General features: G+C 45.5%; 1 pseudogene; it reads left to right on the top strand.

Moving 5' to 3' along the window:
- Positions 1-23,549, top strand: part of LOC135542931 (receptor tyrosine-protein kinase erbB-4-like) — a 255,714-nt pseudogene that overhangs the window by 150,854 nt on the left and 81,311 nt on the right.

The raw sequence follows: 23,549 nt of genomic DNA, 5'->3' as shown, positions 1-23,549 counted from the left end.
TCTCTCTCCCCGTCTCTCTCTCTCCCCGTCTCTCTCTCTCTTTCCCCGTCTCTCTCTTTGCATGTCTTTCTCTCTCTCTCCCCATCTCTCTCTCTCCCCGTCTCTCTCTTTCCCCGTCTCTCTCTTTCCCCGTCTCACCCTCTTTCCCTGTCTCTCTCTCTCCCCATCTCTCTCTTTCCCCGTCTCTCTCTCTCTTTCCCCGTCTCTCTCTTTCCCCGTCTTTCTCTCACTCTCCCCGTCTCTCTCTCTCTCCCCGTCTCTCTCTCTATCCCGGTCTCTCTCTCTCTTTCCCCATCTCTCTCTCGCTCTCCCCGTCTCTCTCTTTCTTTCCTTCCCCATCTCTCTCTCTCCCCGTCTCTCTCCCCCTTCCCCATCTTTCTCTCTCCCCGTCTCTCTCTCTTTGCCCGTCTCTCTCTCTCTCCCCGTCTCTCTCTTTCCCCGTCTCTATCTTTCCCCATCTCTCTCTCTCCCCGTCTATCTATCTCCCCGTCTCTCTCTTTCCCATTCTCTCTATTTCACCGTCTCTCTCTTTCCCTGTCTCTCTCTCTCCCCATCTCTCTCTCCCCCGTCTCTCTCTTTCCCCGTCTCTCTCTCTTTCCCCATCTCTCTCTCTTTCCCGTCTCTCTCTCTCTTTCCCCATCTCTCTCTCTCTTTCCCCGTCTCTCTCTCTCTCCCTGTCTCTCTCTCCCCGTCTCTCTCTCTCCCCGTCTCTCTCTTTCCCCGTCTCTCTCTCTCCCTGTCTCTCTCTCTCCCCGTCTCTCTCTTTCCCCATCTCTCTCTATCTCCCTGTCTCTCTTTCCCCGTCTCTCTCTTTCCCCGTCTCTCTCTCTTTCCCCGTCTCTCTCTCTCTCTTTCCCCGTCTCTCTCTCTCTTTCCCCGTCTCTCTCTCTCTCCCTGTCTCTCTCTCCCTGTCTCTCTCTTTCCCCGTCTCTCTCTCCCCGTCTCTCTCTCTCTCCCTGTCTCTCTCTCTCCCCATCTCTCTCTCTCCCCATCTCTCTCTTTCCCCGTCTCTCTCTTTCCCCATCTCTCTCTTTCCCTGTCTCTCTCTCTCTCTCCCTGTCTCTCTCTTTCCCCCGTCTCTCTCTCTCTCCCCGTCTCTCTCTCTCTCCCCATCTCTCTCTTTCCTCGTCTCTCTCTCTCCCCGTCTCTCTCTTTCCACCGTCTCTCTCTCTCCCCGTCTCTCTCTCTCTCTCTCTTCCTCTCTCTTCCTCTCTCTATCAGTATCTCTCTCTCTCTCTTCCTCTCTCTTCCTCTGTATCAGTCTCTCTCTCTCTCTCTCTTCCTCTGTATTCCTTTCTATCAGTCTCTCTCTCTCTCTCTCTCTCTCTCTCTCTCTCTCTCTCTCTCTCTCTCTCTCTCTCTCTCTCCGTCTCTCTCTCTCCCTGTCTCTTTCTCTCTCCCTGTCTCTCTCTCTCTCTCACACACACTCTCTCCCCACTCCTTCTGGTTCTTCTCTCTCTGCGCTGTAAAGTTCTCTGCACTAATGATCAGCCGGGTCATGTTCTTCTAAGGGCCCCATACAACCCGGGTTCCAAAAGGGCCCTTTGATGCTCCTAGCAACCCTTTGATTAATATGTTGTTTTGATAACTGTTTTGCATTAGCTGATCGCAGCAAGATCCAAGGGGAGCGCAGAGTCAAAGCAGTCAAAGGAGTTGCAGTGTCTTGTTTTCTAAATGATGTATTAGTTGGTAGTACACTCTGTACATGGAGGAGCACTGTCAAACTCAGCTCAATCACATGTGATAGAGTCAACTGTCTTGAGCTGAATGCTGAACTCTCCGCCTACTCTCTCCTTCATTTTCCTTTCATGACCCTCAGCTTTCAGCATCTTCTTCTGATTCTTCTCGCTCTTCTTCTCACTTTCTCTCTCTATCTCTCTCTCTCTCTCTCAATTCAATTTTCAATCTCATTCTCTCTTTCTCTCTCTTGGTTTCTCTCTCTCTCTCTCCTCCTTTATCTCTACCCCTTTCTCTCTTTTAATGATGCTATTTCTTCTATTGATGCTAATCCATGTTCTATATATATTTTCTTTAACAACATGAATGGTTAAACAAAGAGCTTTCTCTCTCTCTCTCTCTGTCCCTCTCTCTCCTTCTCTCTCTCTCTCTCTTTCTCTCACTCTCCATCTCTCTCTCTCTCCCTCTCTCTCTCTCTCTCTCTCCCTCTCTCTCTCTCTCTCTCTCTCTCTCTCCTCTCTCTCTCTCTCTCTCCTCTCTCTCTCTCTCTTTCTTTCTCCCCCTCTCTCTCTCTTTCTCTCCCCCCCCCTCTCTCTCCCTCTCTCTATCTCTTTCTCCCCCTCTATCTCTCTGTCGCTCTCTCTCTCACTCTCCCTATCTCTCTCCCCTCTCTCTCTCTCTCCCTCTCACTCTCTCTCTCTCCCCCCCACTCTCTCTCTCTCACTCTCTCTCTCTCCCCCTCTCTCTCTTCCACTCTCTTCCCCCTCTCTCTCTCTCTCTCTCTCTCTCTCTCTCTCTCTCTCCCCTCTCACACACAGTGGGATCTCTCTGCTGATCCTGAAGCAGCGTTGGATCTCCTCTCTCCAGTTCCAGTCTCTGGATGAGATCAGTGCGGGCAACGTGTACATCACCAACAACAGCCGCCTGTGCTTCTACAACACCGTCAACTGGACAAGCCTGTTCCGCACCAGCAACCAGAAGGTGCTCATCCGCAACAACCGCGCCCCCAGCGAGTGCAGTGAGTGACACACATTTGGTCGCACATGCGTTGGTATGCACACACACCTGTTGTTGATTGCACAGACACACATGCACAGAGATGCAGGAGCTGACTTATGCAGGTATGTACACAAGCACAGTGATGCAGGACCATACTTATTCAGGTATGTACACATGCACAGAGATGCAGGAGCTGACTTATTCAGGTATGTACACATGCACAGAGATGCAGGAGCTGACTTATTCAGGGATGTACACATGCACAGAGATGCAGGAGCAGACTTATTCAGGTATGTACACATGCACAGAGATGCAGGAGCTGACTTATTCAGGTATGTACACATGCACAGAGATGCAGGAGCTGACTTATTCAGGTATGTACACATGCACAGAGATGCAGGAGCTGACTTATTCAGGTATGTACACATGCACAGAGATGCAGGAGCTGACTTATTCAGGTATGTACACATGCACAGAGATGCAGGAGCTGACTTATTCAGGTATGTACACATGCACAGAGATGCAGGAGCTGACTTATTCAGGTATGTACACATGCACTAAGTCCACACAGTCACAAGTTTTCAACACAATGGTGTCATTCCGTTCTAGGGACCCCGCCCCCTACAGACACTAAACCCCTGATTCAGCTCTCTGCTGAACAAAGTGCTTACTGGGAAAGATCTTACTGAGTTGTAAGGTGTTGGGGAAATGACAGGTTATGTGATTTTCTGTAGAGGGACTCTCATGCATTCATGTCAGGGGATTGTATTACTCAGACCTCTTGTTTTGATTCAAGCACATAGTTTGATCCTGTGCGAGATTTACTTTGTGTGGTTCCAGAACAAGAGCCATTTTGGGTCCATCAGGGCTCCGAAAGGCTAGTATCCACAAGGCTCCATGCTTGGTCTATGGAGAGCTTGGAAACTCGGGCTGGACGGTAGCAGCTTGATACCTCAGCATCCTCAGATTAACACATTGGTCTTGTGAGATGGGGCTGGGAGTGAACAACACACATGTCACACTGATACAAGACAGACAATGAGAGAGTGAAAAGAGAGAGAGAGGGGAGGGAGGGAGGGAGGGAGGGAGGGAGGGAGGGAGATGGGGATGAGAGGGAGGGGGAGGGAGGGAGGGAGGGAGATGGGGATGGAGGGAGGGAGGGAGGGAGGGAGGGAGGGAGGGAGGGAGGGAGGGAGGGAGGGAGGGAGGGAGGGAGGGAGGGAGGGAGATGAGAGAAAGAGAAGGAAGGAAGGAAGGAAGGGAGGGAGGGAGGGAGATGAGAGAAAGGAAGGAAGGAAGGAAGGAAGGAAGGAAGGAAGGAAGGAAGGAAGGAAGGAAGGAAGGAAGGAAGGAGATGAGAGAGAGAGATGAAGATGAAGAGAAAGATAAAGACAAGAGGAAGGAGGACGTGTTGTGGAGGCTTCCTGCCAAGCAGTGGTTGATGTCATTAGCGTGTTAATGAGTCTTGCGGTGTGCTGTGGGATCAATAAACCTGTTAGGAGGCCTCTTCATTAGTCTCGCATCCAGCCATCGACCAGACCAGACAATGGAGGGGGAGCTGTGGAAGTAGATTGGGACAGGGGGACAGGGGGACATGGCAGACGGCTCACCCCAGGGAATGTGTCACTCACTGGGGCAGTCGATGAGGAAAGTGGATGGGCTTGTGGAGGTCAGTGGGGAGTGTCGTCAGATGCAGTGTCTATTGACTGTTTAAGTTTAAAACAGTGTTTTACAGTGTTGTAACAGGCCTGGGCAGAAAGAATGGTAGAGGTATGGGAAATACTGGTGACCACACACACACACACACACACACACACACACACACACACACACACACACACACACACACACACACACACACACACTTTAGGCTACTTTCATAATGCTACAGCACATATTGCCAATACCACATCCATGTTCTCACCTTATTGTGCTGTCATGAACATCTTTGTAATTTTCTACTTAATATCGCTGTGTCCCTAATGTGTGTGTTTGTGTGTGAGTGTGTGCGCACGTGCACAAACGCGTGCGCGTTTGTTCATTTGTTTGCGCTTGTGTGTGTTCTCGGGTCCATCTGTGTGTGTGTGTTCATATGTGTGTGTGTTCTCGGGTCCATCTGTGTGTGTGTTCATATGTGTGTGTGTTCTCGGGTCCATCTGTGTGTGTGTTCATATATGTGTGTGTTCATATGTGTGTGTGTTCATATGTGTGTGTGCTCCACAGCCCAACAGAGGATGGTGTGTGACCGGCTGTGTTCTGAAGATGGTTGCTGGGGTCCAGGGCCTAACCAGTGCCTCTCCTGTCGTTACTTTAGCCGAGGACGTTCCTGTGTGCCGTCCTGCAACCTCTATGACGGGTGAGTTGACCAATCACATCCTCAGAATGACAAGACCTGACCAGTGCTGCTGGCGCGATATCGACCAATGAATGGAGAGATGGCAGACATAACAGTATTAAATGTATGTTGGGTTTCATTCAAATAATTGTAGGTAGATATTTCCATTTTGGACACTTAACAGAGAATAATTCTTTGTAGTCTTCCTCTCTTCCTCACCATATCCTGGCTGGGTAGAAGTAATGAAAATGCCCTGAATTACAATACAATGAGCTTATTCTGGGTGAATAAACAAACGTGACTCTTACGGTGTCAGGTTAGCCTGTCCTCACAGGGGAATCAGGGTCTGGTGTCAGGTTAGCCTGTCCCCACAGGGGGAATCAGGGTCTGGTGTCAGGTTAGCCTGTCCCCACAGGGGAACCAGGGTCTGGTGTCAGGTTAGCCTGTCCCCACAGGGGAATCAGGGTCTGGTATCAGGTTAGCCTGTCCTCACAGGGGGAACCAGGGTCTGGTGTCAGGTTAGCCTGTCCCCACAGGGGAATCAGGGTCTGGTATCAGGTTAGCCTGTCCCCACAGGGGGAATCAGGGTCTGGTGTCAGGTTAGCCTGTCCCCACAGGGGGAATCAGGGTCTGGTGTCAGGTTAGCCTGTCCCCACAGGGGGAATCAGGGTCTGGTTTCAGGTTAGCCTGTCCCCACAGGGGGAATCAGGGTCTGGTGTCAGGTTAGCCTGTCCCCACAGGGGGAATCAGGGTCTGGTGTCAGGTTAGCCTGTCCCCACAGGGGGAACCAGGGTCTGGTGTCAGGTTAGCCTGTCCCCACAGGGGGAATCAGGGTCTGGTGTCAGGTTAGCCTGTCCCCACAGGGGGAATCAGGGTCTGGTATCAGGTTAGCCTGTCCCCACAGGGGGAATCAGGGTTTGGTATCAGGTTAGCCTGTCCTCACTGGGGGAATCAGGGTCTGGTGTCAGGTTAGCCTGTCCTCACAGGGGGAATCAGGGTCTGGTGTCAGGTTAGCCTGTCCTCACAGGGGCAATCAGGGTCTGGTGTCAGGTTAGCCTGTCCTCACAGGGGAATCAGGGTCTGGTGTCAGGTTAGCCTGTCCCCACAGGGGGAATCAGGGTCTGGTGTCAGGTTAGCCTGTCCCCACAGGGGGAATCAGGGTCTGGTATCAGGTTAGCCTGTCCTCACTGGGGAATCAGGGTCTGGTGTCAGGTTAGCCTGTCCCCACAGGGGGAATCAGGGTCTGGTGTCAGGTTAGCCTGTCCCCACAGAGTGAACCAGTGTCTGTGTTTCTCCATCACGCCCATTTCTCCTCTCAGTGTGCTTTATGTGGGAGGAGGTGTTTGAAGTCGGCAGGAAAAACAGCTCACAGCTGAGACTTTGAAGAAGATGAAGAGGAGGAGGGGGTAAAAAGCAGCTGGATAACGACGTCCTCTGTGAGAACCTAGCTGTGATCACGTGGAGAGGCAGGAGGCAGGAGGTGGTACATGACGTCTTGATCGATCGGCTCACCTCGTAGACAGAGCACTGCAGACATGTACTTGACTTGTGTTCAACAGTATGTGTTGTCCTCCCAATGCTTTAGCTGCTCTTCATTGAGCTCGCATGCAAAATGCAAACCCTGCAAATCTGTCCTTCCTATAGCCTCCTATAGCCTCCTATAGCCTCCTATAGCTTCCTATAGCCTCATATAATATCATATAACATCCTATAGCCTCCTATAACCTCATATGGCCTCCCATATCCTCCTAAAACCTCCTATAGCCTCACATAACCTCCTATAGCCTCCTATAACCTCCTATAGCCTCCTATAGCCCTCACATAACCTCCTAAAGCCTCATATAGCCTCCTATAACCTCCTATAGCTTCCCATAACCTCCTATAGCCTTCTATAGCTTCCTATAGCCTCCTATATCCTCCTATAAACTCATATAGTCCTCATATAACCTCCTATAGTCCTCCTATAACCTCATATAGCCTCCTATAACCCTCCTATAACCTCCTATATCCTCCTATAACCCTCATATAACCCTCCTGTAGCCTCCTATAACCTCATATAACCTCCTGTAGCCCCCTGTAGCCCTCCTATAGCCTCCTGTAGCCCTCCTATAGCCTCCTATAACCTCCTATAACCTCCTATAGTCCTCATATAACCTCATATAGCTTCCCATAACCTCCTATAGCCTTCTATAGCTTCCTATAGCCTCCTATATCCTCCTATAAACTCCTATAGTCCTCATATAACCTCCTATAGTCCTCCTATAACCTCATATAGCCTCCTATAACCCTCATATAACCCTCCTGTAGCCTCCTATAACCTCATATAACCTCCTGTAGCCTCCTGTAGCCCTCCCTATAGCCTCCTGTAGCCCTCCTATAGCCTCCTATAACCTCCTATAACCTCCTATAGCCTCCTGTAGCCCTCCTGTAGCCCTCCTATAGCCCTCCTTAAGCCTCCTGTAGCCCTCCTATAGCCTCCTACAACCTCCTATAACCCCCTAAAGCCTCCGGTATAGCCCTCCTGTAGCCCTCCTTAAGCCTCCTGTAGCCCTCCTGTAGCCTCCTGTAGCCCTCCTATAGCCTCCTGTAACCCTCCTATAGCCTCCTATAACCTCCTATAACCTCCTATAGCCTCCTGTAGCCCTCCTGTAGCCCTCCTATAGCCCTCCTTAAGCCTCCTGTAGCCTCCTGTAGCCTCCTGTAGCCCTCCTATAGCCTCCTATATCCTCCTATAGCCTCCTGTTGCCTCCTATAACCTCCTGTAGCCCTCCTATAACCTCCTGTAGCCCTACTGTATCCCTCCTGTAGCCCTCCTGTAGCCTCCTGTTTCCCTCCTGTAGCCCTCCTATAGCCTCGTGTAGCCTCCAATAACCCTCCTATAGCCCCCCTATAGCCTACTGTAGCCTCCTATAGCCCTCCTGTAGCCCTCCTGTAGCCCTCCTATAGCCCTCCTGTAGCCTCCAATAACCCTCCTATAACCCTCCTATAGCCTACTGTAGCCCTCCTATAGCCCTCCCTCTGTAGCCTCCTATAGCCCTCCTATAGCCCCCCTATAGCCTACTGTAGCCTCCTATAACCCTCCTATAGCCCTCATGTAGCCCTCCTATAGCCTCCTGTAGCCTCCTATAACCTCCTATAGCTCCCCTATAGCCCCCCTATAGCCTACTGTAGCCTCCTATAACCCTCCTATAGCCCCCTATAGCCTCCTGTAGCCTCCTATAACCTCCTATAGCTCTCCTGTAGCCCTCCTATAGCTAATGGCTATATACAGTTGTGGCCAAAAGTTTTGAGAATGACACAAATATTAATTTCAGTGTCTTTAGATATTTTTGTCACATGTTTCTATGGAATACTGAAGTATAATTACAAATATTTCATAAGTGACAAATATGTGAAGTTGATGCAAAGAGTCAGTATGTGCAGTGTTGACCCTTCTGTTTCAAGACCTCTGCAATCCACTCTGACATGCTGTTAATTAACTTCTGGGCCACATCCTGACTGATGGCAGCCCATTCCTGCATAATCAATGCTTGGAGTCAGAATTTGTGGGTTTTTGTTTGTCCACCCGCCTCTTGAGGATTGACCATAAGTTCTCAATGGGATTCAGAACTGGGGTGTTTCCTGGCCATGGACCCATAATATCTGTTTTGTTCCCCGAGCCACTTAGTTATTACTTTTGCCTTATGTCAAGGTGCTGCATCATGCTGGAAAAGGCATTGTTCGTAATCAAACTGTTCCTGGATGGTTGGGAGAAGTTGGCACCATTCTTTATTCATGGCTGTGTTCTCAGCCACTCCCTTGGCTGAGAAGCAACCCCACACATGAATGGTCTCAGGATGATGCTCTACTGTTGGCATGACACAGGACTGATGGTAGCACTCACCTTGTCTTCCCCAGACAATATTTTCTCCGGATGCCCCAAACAATCAGAAAGGGGATTCATCAGAGAAAATGACTTTACCCCAGTCCTCAGCAGTCCAATCCCTGTACCTTTTGCAGTATATCAGTCTGTCCCTGATGTTTTTCCTGGAGAGAAGTGGCTTCTTTGCTGCCCTTCTTGACACTAGGCCATCCTCCAAAAGTCTTTGTCAGGATTTGGCCAGGGTTGTTCCGGGTTTTGGTCACTAGATGCCCCCATTGTGCTTTTTGACCTTATGTTTTTTCCCTTGTTCCCCATTATTATTTGCACCTGTGCCTCGTTTCCCCTGATTGTATTTAAACCCTTAGTTTCCCTCAGTTCTGTGCTCTGTGTTTGTATGTTAGCACCCAGCCCTAGTGTTCTGTGTATTCTTGTCGATTCCGGTGGATGCTCTTGTGGAGTTCTGTTTTTGTTTTTGAGGATCTCTTAAGGTTTTTTTGTGCTATTCCTACCATCTTTTGGATTTACTATTTTTGTATTGAAGGACTTCTCCTTTTTACTTTATTAAATACACCGTCTTAAGTACTGCTGTGTCTGCCTCATCTTCTGGGTTCTGCTGACTATTCGTGGCTCAGTTGGTTAAGTGACTGTTTCTCACTCTGGAGACCCAGGTTCGTAACCGGGTCCTGACAGTCTTCACCTCAATGTGCGTGCAGATGCACTCACACCTGCCTGCTGCCATTCCTGAGCAAGCTCTGTACTGGTGATGCCCTGATCCCACAGCTGAATCATCTTTAGGAGACGGTCCCGGCGCATGCTGGACTTTCTTGGGCGCCCTGAAGCCTTCTTCACAACAATTGAACCGCTCTCCTTGAAGTTCTTGATGATCCGATATATGGTTGATTTAGGTGCAATCTTACTGGCAGCAATATCCTTGCCTGTGAATCCCTTTTTGTGCAAAGCAATGATGATGGCACGTATTTCCTTGCAGGTAACCATGGTTGACAGAGGAAGAACAATGCTTCCAAGCACCACCCTCATTTTGAAGCTTACAGGCTGTTAGTCAAACTCAATCAGCATGACAGAGTGATCTCCAGCCTTGTCCTTGTCAACACTCACACCTGTGTTAACGAGATAATCACTGACATGATGTCAGCTGGTCCTTTTGTGGCAGGGCTGAAATGCAGTGGAAATGTTTTTGGGGGATTCAGTTCATTTGCATGGCAAAGAGGGACTTTGCAATTAATTGCAATTCATCTGATCACTCTTCATAACATTCTGAAGTATATGCAAATTGCCATCATACAAACTGAGGCAGCAGACTTTGTGAAAATATATATTTGTGTCATTCTCAAAACCTTTGGCCACGACTGTAGTCAAACTGATTGGCTTCTGGTTTTAAAAACTAGGCCTCTTTAACTCTCCATCTCTGTGCCTTTGCCTTTCTAAATGAGAGTCAAGTTAATTCTCACACTGAAAGGCCAGCGAATAAAAGAACAGGGAGAAAGAGGGAAAAATCCTGTGCTCTGGTGGCCGCGGGGGAACGGAGGGAGGAGGATTAGAAAACCTTGAAAGTGTTTAATTAAAAAAGTTGTTCTCGTGAATTGGCCGTGTGGCGTCAGGTTCGCCTCTGGTGCAGGCACCACTCGACCTGAAAGAGCCTCAGTCCTGCCAAATTCCTGCTAAAATGCTGCTAATCCCCATCAGCGTTTCTCCCTGAAGACAGTGGTTTGCGTTTGGCGTATACGCCCCAACCAACTGCAACGCACAAGGAAAACCAACGAGAAGGAACCAGCGGAATGAATGGAAAGGATCGTTCAATTCAGCGGGGAACAACCGCCGTGGAAGCTTCCTTTGTCTTCCGTGATACTCCTCCATTTTTCTCTGAACAAAAGACAGTCTTCTTCCACCACCCAGCCTTTTCAAAAGGATTCCTCTGCACACTGCTTCCTGAGAAACAAAACTCATTTAGTTTAAAAAAGAGGAGAGAGAATTGGAGGAGAGGAGGGTGGAGAGGGGAGGGTGGAGCTGGGAGGAAGGGAGGTGGTTGGATGGAGGAGGGAGGAGTGCGGGAGGAAAGAGGAGGGTGGAGGAAGAAGGGCAGAGAGAGGGTGGAGGGAGGAGGGCAGAGAGAGGGAGGAGGGTAGAGGGTGGAGGGAGGAGTGGAGAGGGAGGAGGGTGGAGAGGGAGGAGGGCGGGGAGTAAGGAGGAGGGTGGAGGGAGGAGGGTGGAGGGGAAGGGAGGAGGGCGGGAGGAAGGAGGAGGGTGGAGGGAGGAGGATGGAGGGGAAGGGAGGAGGGTGGGAGGAAGGAGGAGGGTGGAGGGAGGAGGGAGGAGGGTGGAGGGTGAAAGGAGGTGGAGGGAGGATGGAGTATAGAGAAGGGTTGTCTACTGCCACACTGCCCTTTGGTGTGGTGGCACGCTGCTCTGTGTCCAATTGAACATGCTATTTTTATATGTACTGGCAATTTATCTGGACTGATGCTTGATCTGATGATTGGAACAGGGCGTAGAATAAAGACTTACTCTATGTGTCTCAAATGACACCCTATCCCCTATATCGTGCACTATTTTAGACCAGGGCCCATAGGGATCTGGTCCAAAGTAGTGTACTATATAGGGTGTTATTTGGGACTGAGACACAGCCATGATTCCTCATCATATCTGACCCTTTCTCCAACTCATCACATCCCCTCTAATAATATACAGTATTCTGATTCCTCATCATATCTGACCCTTTCTCCAACTCATCACATCCCCTCTAATGATATACAGGACTCTACAATATCACGCATGCTGAATTCCAAATCAACCTCTAGCCTACTACTCCCTAGTCCCCGCTGTAGATCTCTAGAGGAGATTAGATTGGACGTTTTCACCACCTAGCCAATCAGAAGGCAATGTGAAGCCATTACCCATAATGTTTATACAGTATATAGCCAATCTTCTCAGATATACAGGAGTGGGCTAGGGTCGATTTAGAATTGAGCAGTTGAGTAGCATTATAGAGCCATGATAAACCATTTCCCGACTGCAAGACAGTTACAACATGACCTGAACACATCTAACTGCTTCCATAGGCCCAGCATTTCCTTGCTGAGAGAAAGTAGGGCCTACCTGTTTGTGTACTGTACTGTATCCCTCCACTCTGCTGAGTCTTGGTCCCAGTTGGATCAACAATCTCTCACATCTGAAAAGTATACTATCGACAGCCAGCCCCATATTCACCGACACCATCCTTCAAAGCATTATCTGATGGTGGTGCTGATGTGGACACGAACAGCGGGGTGTCGATATCCCTTCCCCTCCTCCTCTCCTCTCTTCCCCTCTCCTCCCCTCCTCCTCTCCTCTCTTCCCCTCCTCCTCTTCTTTCTTCTCCTCCCCTGCTCCCCTCTTTGCTTCCCCTCCCCTCCTCCGCTTCTATCCCTTCTTCTCTCCTCCTCTCCACTCCTCTTCCCATTGTGGCCTTCGGTTTTGTGGGTGTGTGTCTCAGTCATATGATTAGAGAAACACACACACACACACACACACACACACACACACACACACACACACACAGACGTATTGACTCTGCTAAGCCTGTTACTATATCAGACATATTGACTCTGCTAAGCCTGTTACTATATCAGACATATTGACTCTGCTAAGCCTGTTACTATTTCAGACATATTGACTCTGCTAAGCCTGTTACTATATCAGGCATATTGACTCTGCTAAGCCTGTTACTATATCAGACATATTGACTCTGCTAAGCCTGTTACTATATCAGACATATTGACTCTGCTAAGCCTGTTACTATATCAGACATATTGACTCTGCTAAGCCTGTTACTATATCCGACATATTGACTCTGCTAAGCCTGTTACTATATCAGACATATTGACTCTGCTAAGCCTGTTACTATATCAGACATATTGACTCTGCTAAGCCTGTTACTATATCAGACATATTGACTCTGCTAAGCCTGTTACTATATCAGACATATTGACTCTGCTAAGCCTGTTACTATATCAGACATATTGACTCTGCTAAGCCTGTTACTATATCAGACATATTGACTCTGCTAAGCCTGTTACTATATCAGGCGTATTGACTCTGCTAAGCCTGTTACTATATCAGACATATTGACTCTGCTAAGCCTGTTACTATATCAGACATATTGACTCTGCTAAGCCTGTTACTATATCAGACATATTGACTCTGCTAAGCCTGTTACTATATCAGACATATTGACTCTGCTAAGCCTGTTACTATATCAGACATATTGACTCTGCTAAGCCTGTTACTATATCAGACATATTGACTCTGTTAAGCCTGTTACTATATCAGACATATTGACTCTGCTAAGCCTGTTACTATATCAGACGTATTGACTCTGCTAAGCCTGTTACTATATCAGACATATTGACTCTGCTAAGCCTGTTACTATATCAGGCGTATTGACTCTGCTAAGCCTGTTACTATATCAGACGTATTGACTCTGCTAAGCCTGTTACTATATCAGACATATTGACTCTGCTAAGCCTGTTACTATAACAGGCGTATTGACTCTGCTAAGCCTGTTACTATATCAGACATATTGACTCTGCTAAGCCTGTTACTATATCAGACGTATTGACTCTGCTAAGCCTGTTACTATATCAGACATATTGACTCTGCTAAGCCTGTTACTATATCAGACATATTGACTCTGCTAAGCCTGTTACTATATCAGACATATTGACTCTGCTAAGCCTGTTACTATATCAGACATATTGACTCTGCTAAGCCTGTTACTATATCAGACATATTGACTCTGCTAAGCCTGTTACTATATCAGACATATTGACTCTGCTAAGCCTGTTACTATATCAGACATATTGACTCTGCTAAGCCTGTTACTATATCAGACATATTGACTCTGCTAAGCCTGTTACTATATCAGACATATTGACTCTGCTAAGCCTGTTACTATATCAGACGTATTGACTCTGCTAAGCCTGTTACTATATCAGACATATTGACTCTGCTAAGCCTGTTACTATATCAGACATATTGACTCTGCTAAGCCTGTTACTATATCAGACATATTGACTCTGCTAAGCCTGTTACTATATCAGACATATTGACTCTGCTAAGCCTGTTACTATATCAGACATATTGACTCTGCTAAGCCTGTTACTATATCAGACATATTGACTCTGCTAAGCCTGTTACTATATCAGACATATTGACTCTGCTAAGCCTGTTACTATATCAGACATATTGACTCTGCTAAGCCTGTTACTATATCAGACATATTGACTCTGCTAAGCCTGTTACTATATCAGACATATTGACTCTGCTAAGCCTGTTACTATATCAGACATATTGACTCTGCTAAGCCTGTTACTATATCAGACATATTGACTCTGCTAAGCCTGTTACTATATCAGACATATTGACTCTGCTAAGCCTGTTACTATATCAGACATATTGACTCTGCTAAGCCTGTTACTATATCAGACGTATTGACTCTGCTAAGCCTGTTACTATATCAGACATATTGACTCTGCTAAGCCTGTTACTATATCAGACATATTGACTCTGCTAAGCCTGTTACTATATCAGACATATTGACTCTGCTAAGCCTGTTACTATATCAGACATATTGACTCTGCTAAGCCTGTTACTATATCAGACATATTGACTCTGCTAAGCCTGTTACTATATCAGACATATTGACTCTGCTAAGCCTGTTACTATATCAGACATATTGACTCTGCTAAGCCTGTTACTATATCAGACATATTGACTCTGCTAAGCCTGTTACTATATCAGACATATTGACTCTGCTAAGCCTGTTACTATATCAGACATATTGACTCTGCTAAGCCTGTTACTATATCAGACATATTGACTCTGCTAAGCCTGTTACTATATCAGACATATTGACTCTGCTAAGCCTGTTACTATATCAGACATATTGACTCTGCTAAGCCTGTTACTATATCAGACATATTGACTCTGCTAAGCCTGTTACTATATCAGACATATTGACTCTGCTAAGCCTGTTACTATATCAGACGTATTGACTCTGCTAAGCCTGTTACTATATCAGACATATTGACTCTGCTAAGCCTGTTACTATATCAGACATATTGACTCTGCTAAGCCTGTTACTATATCAGGCCTAATGACTCTGTTAAGCCAGTTTTCTCTCTCTCTCTCTCTCTCTCTCTCTCTCTCTCTGTCTCTCTCTCTCTCTCTCTCTCTCTCTCTCTCTCTCTCTCTCTCTCTCTCTCTCTCTCTCTCTCTCTCTCTCTCTCTCTCTCTCTCTCTCCTTTAGAGATGTGCGTGAGTTTACCAATGGTTCAGTATGTCTGGAGTGTGACAGCCAGTGTGAGAAATCTCAGGACAAGACCACGACCTGCCTTGGAACGGTAAGAAGAATGATCACCACGGCAATATACGGCAACTGTCATCGGTGTTCCACCGAGCCCTGAACCTGTTCTTTGGGTGCAGGTTGACGTTTATTGTCATGAATCTTGTCCTGGAGGCAGAACTGAGCGATTTCCCCTTAGATATGCCAGCTGCAAAATGTATGAAAACAAAAAATGTATGAAAAGCTTCTTGGTCTTAATTTAAGGTTAGGTTTAGGCATTAAATTTAGAAGTAAGGTTATGGTTAGGGTTAAGGTTAGGGTTATGCATTAGGGTTATGCATTAGGGTTAGGGTTATGCATTAGGGTTAGCAGTAAGGTTAGGGTTAGGCATTAGGGTTTGCAGTAAGGTTAGGGTTAAGGTTAAGGTTAGGTTTAAAATCAGATTTTATGACTTTGTGGCTGTGCTAGATCGTGACCAGTCTGCAGAGCTGCATCCAGAAATTAAAATGACTAACCTGCCCTTTGGGTCTGCTGATGTCACATCCTGTCTGGAGAGTTTGACTTTCAGGAGTTCGAGTCTACTGTACTGTTAGGCCACTGAGTTTTTCCTGACTACACAACGTAACCAACTGTTATGTGAACTGATCAGGGAGATGTTCCTGAACGCCTCAAATGTGGTTTTATGGAGATAAATAAAGTACCACGTCAGCTACGAAGGTAAAACACATTCCAGATAAATAAAGTACCACGTCAGCTACGAAGGTAAAACACATTCCAGATAAATAAAGTACCACGTCAGCTACGAAGGTAAAACACATTCCAGATAAATAAAGTACCACGTCAGCTACGAAGGTAAAACACATTCCAGATAAATAAAGTACCACGTCAGCTACGAAGGTAAAACACATTCCAGATAAATAAAGTACCACGTCAGCTACGAAGGTAAAACACATTCCAGATAAATAAAGTACCACGTCAGCTACGAAGGTAAAACACATTCCAGATAAATAAAGTACCACGTCAGCTACGAAGGTAAAACACATTCCAGATAAATAAAGTACCACGTCAGCTACGAAGGTAAAACACATTCCAGATAAATAAAGTACCACGTCAGCTACGAAGGTAAAACACATTCCAGATAAATAAAGTACCACGTCAGCTACGAAGGTAAAACACATTCCAGATAAATAAAGTACCACGTCAGCTACGAAGGTAAAACACATTCCAGATAAATAAAGTACCACGTCAGCTACGAAGGTAAAACACATTCCAGATAAATAAAGTACAAAACGAAGGTAAAACACATTCCAGATAAATAAAGTACCACGTCAGCTACGAAGGTAAAACACATTCCAGATAAATAAAGTACCACGTCAGCTACGAAGGTAACACACATTCCAAATAAATAAAGTACCACGTCAGCTACGAAGGTAAAACACATTCCAGATAAATAAAGTACCACGTCAGCTACGAAGGTAAAACACATTCCAGATAAATAAAGTACCATGTCAGCTACGAAGGTAAAACACATTCCAGATAAATAAAGTACCACGTCAGCTACGAAGGTAAAACACATTCCAGATAAATAAAGTACCACGTCAGCTACGAAGGTAAAACACATTCCAGATAAATAAAGTACCACGTCAGCTACGAAGGTAAAACACATTCCAGATAAATAAAGTACCACGTCAGCTACGAAGGTAAAACACATTCCAGATAAATAAAGTACCACGTCAGCTACGAAGGTAAAACACATTCCAGATAAATAAAGTACCACGTCAGCTACGAAGGTAAAACACATTCCAGATAAATAAAGTACCACGTCAGCTACGAAGGTAAAACACATTCCAGATAAATAAAGTACCACGTCAGCTACGAAGGTAAAACACATTCCAGATAAATAAAGTACCACGTCAGCTACGAAGGTAAAACACATTCCAGATAAATAAAGTACCACGTCAGCTACGAAGGTAAAACACATTCCAGATAAATAAAGTACCACGTCAGCTACGAAGGTAAAACACATTCCAGATAAATAAAGTACCACGTCAGCTACGAAGGTAAAACACATTCCAGATAAATAAAGTACCACGTCAGCTACGAAGGTAAAACACATTCCAGATAAATAAAGTACCACGTCAGCTACGAAGGTAAAACACATTCCAGATAAATAAAGTACCACGTCAGCTACGAAGGTAAAACACATTCCAGATAAATAAAGTACCACGTCAGCTACGAAGGTAAAACACAATCCAGATAAATAAAGTACCACGTCAGCTACGAAGGTAAAACACAATCCAGATAAATAAAGTACCACGTCAGCTACGAAGGTAAAACACATTCCAGATAAATAAAGTACCACGTCAGCTACGAAGGTAAAACCCATTCCAGAAGGATAGGTGTTTTTGACAGCCTCTGACCTTCCACAGAGAACGCACCCCTCAGAAGTCCCTCATCCATTCCCACCTGCCCTCTTCTAAATGCTAGAATTTCCCTTTAAAATGCCACCCGGTTGAAAACCCTTGAACCCCCCCTCTCTCTCAGCCTGGAACTATAACAACCCAAGGTTGGTTTAAATCACCTCCCCTGCCATGTCGGGGGACTCTAGTCTTGTTTTATATGTGGCGTAGGGACAGTGGTGTATAACTCTCCATGGTTTAGGGCTCATGATATATCCAGCTGTCATGGAGACCCTTTTTACAGGCCCCTGTTAAAGCCCTATTGGTGGAATTTGATACTTGTGTAAAGAACCCCGGGGAGGACAGGGAGGAGTGGAGGACAATAGTCTCTATGACGGTGCGCTGATACGCAGTGTTTCACCGTGTCTTGCAGTGTCTCCCGCAGTCCAGTCAGAAGTAAATAACACAGGTGTCAATCATCAGATGTATGAATGCACAGGCACACGCACACACAAACACACACTTACACACACACACACACACACACACACACTTACACACACACACACACACACACACACACACACACACACACACACACACACACACACACACACACACACACACACACACACACACACACACACACACACACACACACACACACACACACACACACACACACACACACACACACACACACACACAGTCAGAGAGACACAATACATTGACACAACTCGGCAGGGAGATAGTGTATTGATGGGGAGGGATTACAGCTGTCGTTTTGTCAGACCTGAAAGTGAAAGGCTGTCTATCAACCAGCCAAATACACATCATTTACCGTACATGAGGTGTCCAAGCCCACAGTAAAAGTTTCAACCACAGCAGCAGCACATGCATCCACAGACCCATCTCTCTATCGTCTCTCTTCCTTCATCTCTCCATGTGTTTATATCTGCTGTCTGAATCCATCCCGGATGCTTGTTCAGAAGTGTGAACTGTGTTGACGTGCTGATATGTGGTCAATGGCTCTTCCTCTTCCTCTTCTATCCATCTCCTTTACTTACATTCTCATCCTCCTCTTCATCTTCTATCCATCTACTTTACTTCCTCCTTCTCATCCTCCTCTTCATCTTCTATCCATCTCCTTTACTTCCTCCTTCTCATCATCCTCTTCATCTTCTAACCATCTCCTTTACTTCCTCCTTCTCATCCTCCTCTTCATCTTCTATCCATCTCCTTTACTTCCTCCTTCTCATCATCCTCTTCATCTTCTAACCATCTCCTTTACTTCCTCCTTCTCATCCTCCTCTTCATCTTCTATCCATCTCCTTTACTTCCTCCTTCTCATCTTCCTCTTCATCTTCTATCCATCTCCTTTACTTCATCCTTCTCATCCTCCTCTTCATCTTCTATCCATCTCCTTAACTTACTCCTTCTCATCTTCCTCTTCATCTTCTATTCATCTCCTTTACTTCCTCCTTCTCATCCTCCTCTTCATCTTCTATCCATCTCCTTTACTTCCTCCTTCTCATCTTCCTCGTCATCTTCTATCCATCTCCTTTACTTCCTCCTTCTCATCCTCCTCTTCATCTTCTATACATCTCCTTTACTTCCTCCTGCTCATCCTCCTCTTCCTCTTCTATCCATCTCCTTTACTTACTCCTCCTCCTTCTCCTCCTTCTCCTCCTCCTCCTCCTTCTCCTCCTCCTCCTTCTTCTCCTTCTCCCTTCTCCTTCTCCTTCTCCTTCTCCTTCTCCTTCTCCTTCTCCTCCTCCTCCTCCTCTTCCATCTCTCTCACTCTACCTCTCAGGGTCCAGATCAATGTGTGACCTGTCTCCACTCCAAAGATGGGCCCAACTGTGTGGAAAAGTGCCCCGACGGCCTCCAAGGCACCAACAGCTTCATCTTCAAATACGCCGAGGCCAACAACGAGTGTCACCCCTGCCACGCCAACTGCACCCAGGGGTATGAGGAGAGAGAGAGAGAGAGAGCGAGAGAGAGAGAGAGAGAGAGAGAGAGAGAGAGAGAGAGGAGGCTTAGGACGGAGGATCAAGAGATGGACAGATGCTCTCTCTGTCTCTGCTCTCACCCTCTCTCACCCTCTCTCTCTCTCTCTCTCTCTCTCTCTCTCTCAATTCAATTCAATTCAATTCAAGGGCTTTATTGGCATGCGAAAATATGTGTTAACATAGCCAAAGCAAGTAAGGTAGATGATATATAAAGTGAATATATAAAGTGAAATAAACAATAAAAATTAACAGTAAACATCACACATACAGAAGTTTCAAAACAATAAATACATTACAAATGTCATATTATATATATACAGTGTTTTAACAATGTACAAATGGCAAAGGACTATCTCTCTCTCTCTCTCTCTCTCTCTCTCTCAATTCAATTAAATTCAAAGGGCTTCATTGGCATGGGAAACATTGTCATAGCAAGTGAAATTGATGATAAACAAAAGTGAAATGAACAATCAGAAAAGAACAGTAAGCATTACACAGAAGTTCCAAAAGAATAAAGACATTACAAATGTCATATTATGTCAATATACAGTGTTGTAACGATGTCAGAATAGTTAAAGTATAAAATGGAAAATAAATATGCATAAATATGGGTTGTATTTACAATGGTGTTTGTTCTTCACTGGTTGCCCTTTTCTTGTGGCAACAGGTCACAAATCCTGCTGCTGTGATGTCACACTGTGGAATTTCACCCAGTAGATAAAGGGAGTTTATCAAAATTGGATTTGTTTTCAAATTCTTTGTTGGTCTGCGTAATCCGAGGGAAATATGTGTCTCTAATACACTCATACATTGGGCAGGAGGTTAGGAAGTGCAGCTCAGTTTCCACCTCATTTTGTGGGCAGTGTGCACATGGCCTGTTTTCTCTTGAGAGCCATGTCTGCCTACGGCGGCCTTTCTCAATAGCAAGGCTATGCTCACTGAGTCTGTACAAAGTCAAAGCTTTCCTTAAGTTTGGATCAGTCACAGGGGTCAGGTATTCTGCCACTGTGTACTCTCTGTTTAGGGCCAAATAGCATTCTAGTTTGCTCTGTTTTTTTGTTCATTCTTTCCAATGATTTGGTTGGGTCTAATTGTGCTGCTGTCCTGGGGCTCTGCGGGGTCTGTATGTGTTCGTGAACAGAGCCCCGGGACCAGCTCGCCTAAGGGACTCTTCTCCAGGTTCATCTCTCTGTAGGTGATGGAAGGTTTTGGAATCGCTTCCTTTTAGGTGGTTGTAGAATTGAATAATTAACGGGTATCGTCCTAATTCTGCTCTGCATTATTTGGTGTTTTGTGTTGTACACAGAGGATATTATTCCACAATTCTGCATGCAGAGTCACAATTTGGTGTTGGTCCCATTTAGTCAATTCTTGGTTGGTGAGGTTCTATAACTGATTCACTTGTTTTTTGCCAGATCCTCATTGGGATGTCAAATTATATGTTCCTTTTGATGGCATAGAAGGACCTTCTTGGCTTGTCTCTCAGATCATTCACAGCTTTGTGGAAGTTACTTGTGGTGCTGATGTTTAGGCCGAGGTATGTACAGTGGTGCAAAAAAGTATTTAGTCAGCCACCAATTGTGCAAGTTCTCCCACTTAAAAAGATGAGAGAGGCCTGTAATTTTCATCATAGGTACACTTCAACTATGACAGACAAAATGAGAAAAGAAATCCAGAAAATCACATTGTAGGGTTTTTAATTAGTTTATTTGCAAATTATGGTGGAAAGTAAATATTTGGTCACCTACAAACAAGCAAGATTTCTGGCTCTCACAGACCTGTAACTTCTTCTTTAAGAGGCTCCTCTGTCCTCCACTCGTTACCTGTATTAATGGCACCTGTTTGAACTTGTTATCAGTATAAAAGACACCTGCCCACAACCCCAAACAGTCACACTCCAAACTCCCCTATGGCCAAGACCAAAGAGGTCGGGTGCTGCAGGCTCTTCTAGTGCCCTCACCAAGTCATTATATACACTGAGTATTCAAAACATTAAGAACACCTGCTCTTTCCATGACATAGACTGACCAGGTGAATCCAGGTGAAAGCTATGATCCTTTATTGATGTTACCTGTTAAATCCACTTCAATCAGTGTAGATGAAGGTGAGGAGACAGGTTAAAGGATTTGTTTTAAGACAATTGAGACATTGATATTGTATGTGAGCCAGTCTGAGGGTTAAAGACGTTTAAGTGCCTTTGAATGGGGATATGGTGATACAGTGGCTTGTGGAAGTATTCACCCTACTTGGTCTTTTTTCTGTTTTGTTTCCTTACAACCTGGAATTAAAATAGATTTTTTTGCGGGTTTGCAGCATTTTATAGCTGTAAGTCTCTTGGGGAATGTCTCTATAAGCTTGGCCACTGGGATTTTTGCACATTCTTCAGGGCTAAACTGCTCCAGCTCCTTCAAGTTGGGTGGGTTCCGCTGGTGTACAGCAATCTTTAAGTTATACTACAGATTCTCAATTGGATTGAGGTCTGGACTTTGACTAGGCCATTCCAAGACATTTAAATTACTCAAGTGTTGCTTGAGCAGTATGCTCAGGTTCATTGTCCTGCTGGAAGGTGAACCTCCATCCCAGTCTCAAATCTCTGGAAAACTGAAACAGGTTTCCATCAAGAATTTCCCTGTATTTAGCACCATCCCTCATTCCTTCAATTCTGACCAGTTTCCCAGCCCCTGCCGCTGAAAAACACCCCACAGCATGATGCTGCCACTACTGTGCTTGGTGTTCTCCAAAAGGCATGTGGGAGACCCCGAGAAATGTGTTTGCTAATTTTTTTCTTTAAGCAATGTTTTTTTTTCTGGCCACTCTTCCCTAAAGCCCAGCTCTGTGGAGTGTTTGGCTTAACGGGGTCCAATGGACAGATACTCCAATCTCTGCTATGGAGCTTTGCAACTCCTTCAGGGTTATCTTTGGTCTCTTTGTTGCCTCCTTGCCTGGTCCATGAGTTTTGGTGGGCGGCCCTCTCTTGGCAGGTTTGTTGTGGTGCCATATCATTTCCATTCTTTAATAATGGATTTAATGGTGCCCATGTTCAAAGTTTCGGATATTTTTTTATAACCCAACCCTGATCTATACTTCCCCACAACTTTGTCCCTGACCTGTATGGAGAGCTCCTTGGTCTTCATTGTGCCGCTTGCTTGGTGGTGCCACTTGATTAGTGGTGTTGCAGACTCTGGGGCCTTTCAGAACAGATGTATATATACTGAGATCATGTGACAGATCATGTGACACTTAGATTGCGCACAGGTCGACTTTATTTAACTAATTATGTGACATCTGAAGGTAATTGGTTGCACCAGATCTTATTTGGGGGCTTCATAGCAAAGGGGGTCTTAGAACAAAGGAGATGCAGCAAAGGTCTACATTCACACTGCATGTAATGGCAGAATTCAACTGAAGAAACGTGATACACACCCCACATTAGATCTAGTAGGAATGCTGATCTAGAATCAGAACCACACCAGGCCATATAATCGTATTTATTACACTGATCTAGAATCAGAACCACACCAGTGCTATTTATTACACTGATCTAGAATCAGAACCACACCAGTCCATATAATCATATTTATTACACTGATCTATAATCAGAACCACACCATTCAATATAATCATAATTATTACACTGATCTATAATCAGAACCACACCAGTCCGATTTATTACACTGATCTATAATCAGAACCACACCAGTCCATATAATCATATTTATTACACTGATCTATAATCAGAACCACACCAGTCCATATAATCATATTTATTACACTGATCTAGAATCAGAACCACACCAGTCCATAAAATCATATGTATTAAACTGATCTAGATTCAGAACCACACCAGTCCATATAATCATATGTATTACACTGATCTAGAATCTGAACCACACCAGTCCATATAATCATATTTGGTAAACTGACC

The sequence above is a fragment of the Oncorhynchus masou genome, chromosome 7 (assembly GCF_036934945.1).
Source record: "Oncorhynchus masou masou isolate Uvic2021 chromosome 7, UVic_Omas_1.1, whole genome shotgun sequence".
Classification (NCBI taxonomy): Eukaryota; Metazoa; Chordata; class Actinopteri; order Salmoniformes; family Salmonidae; genus Oncorhynchus; species Oncorhynchus masou.
This window is presented reverse-complemented; position numbering and strand designations above follow the sequence as displayed.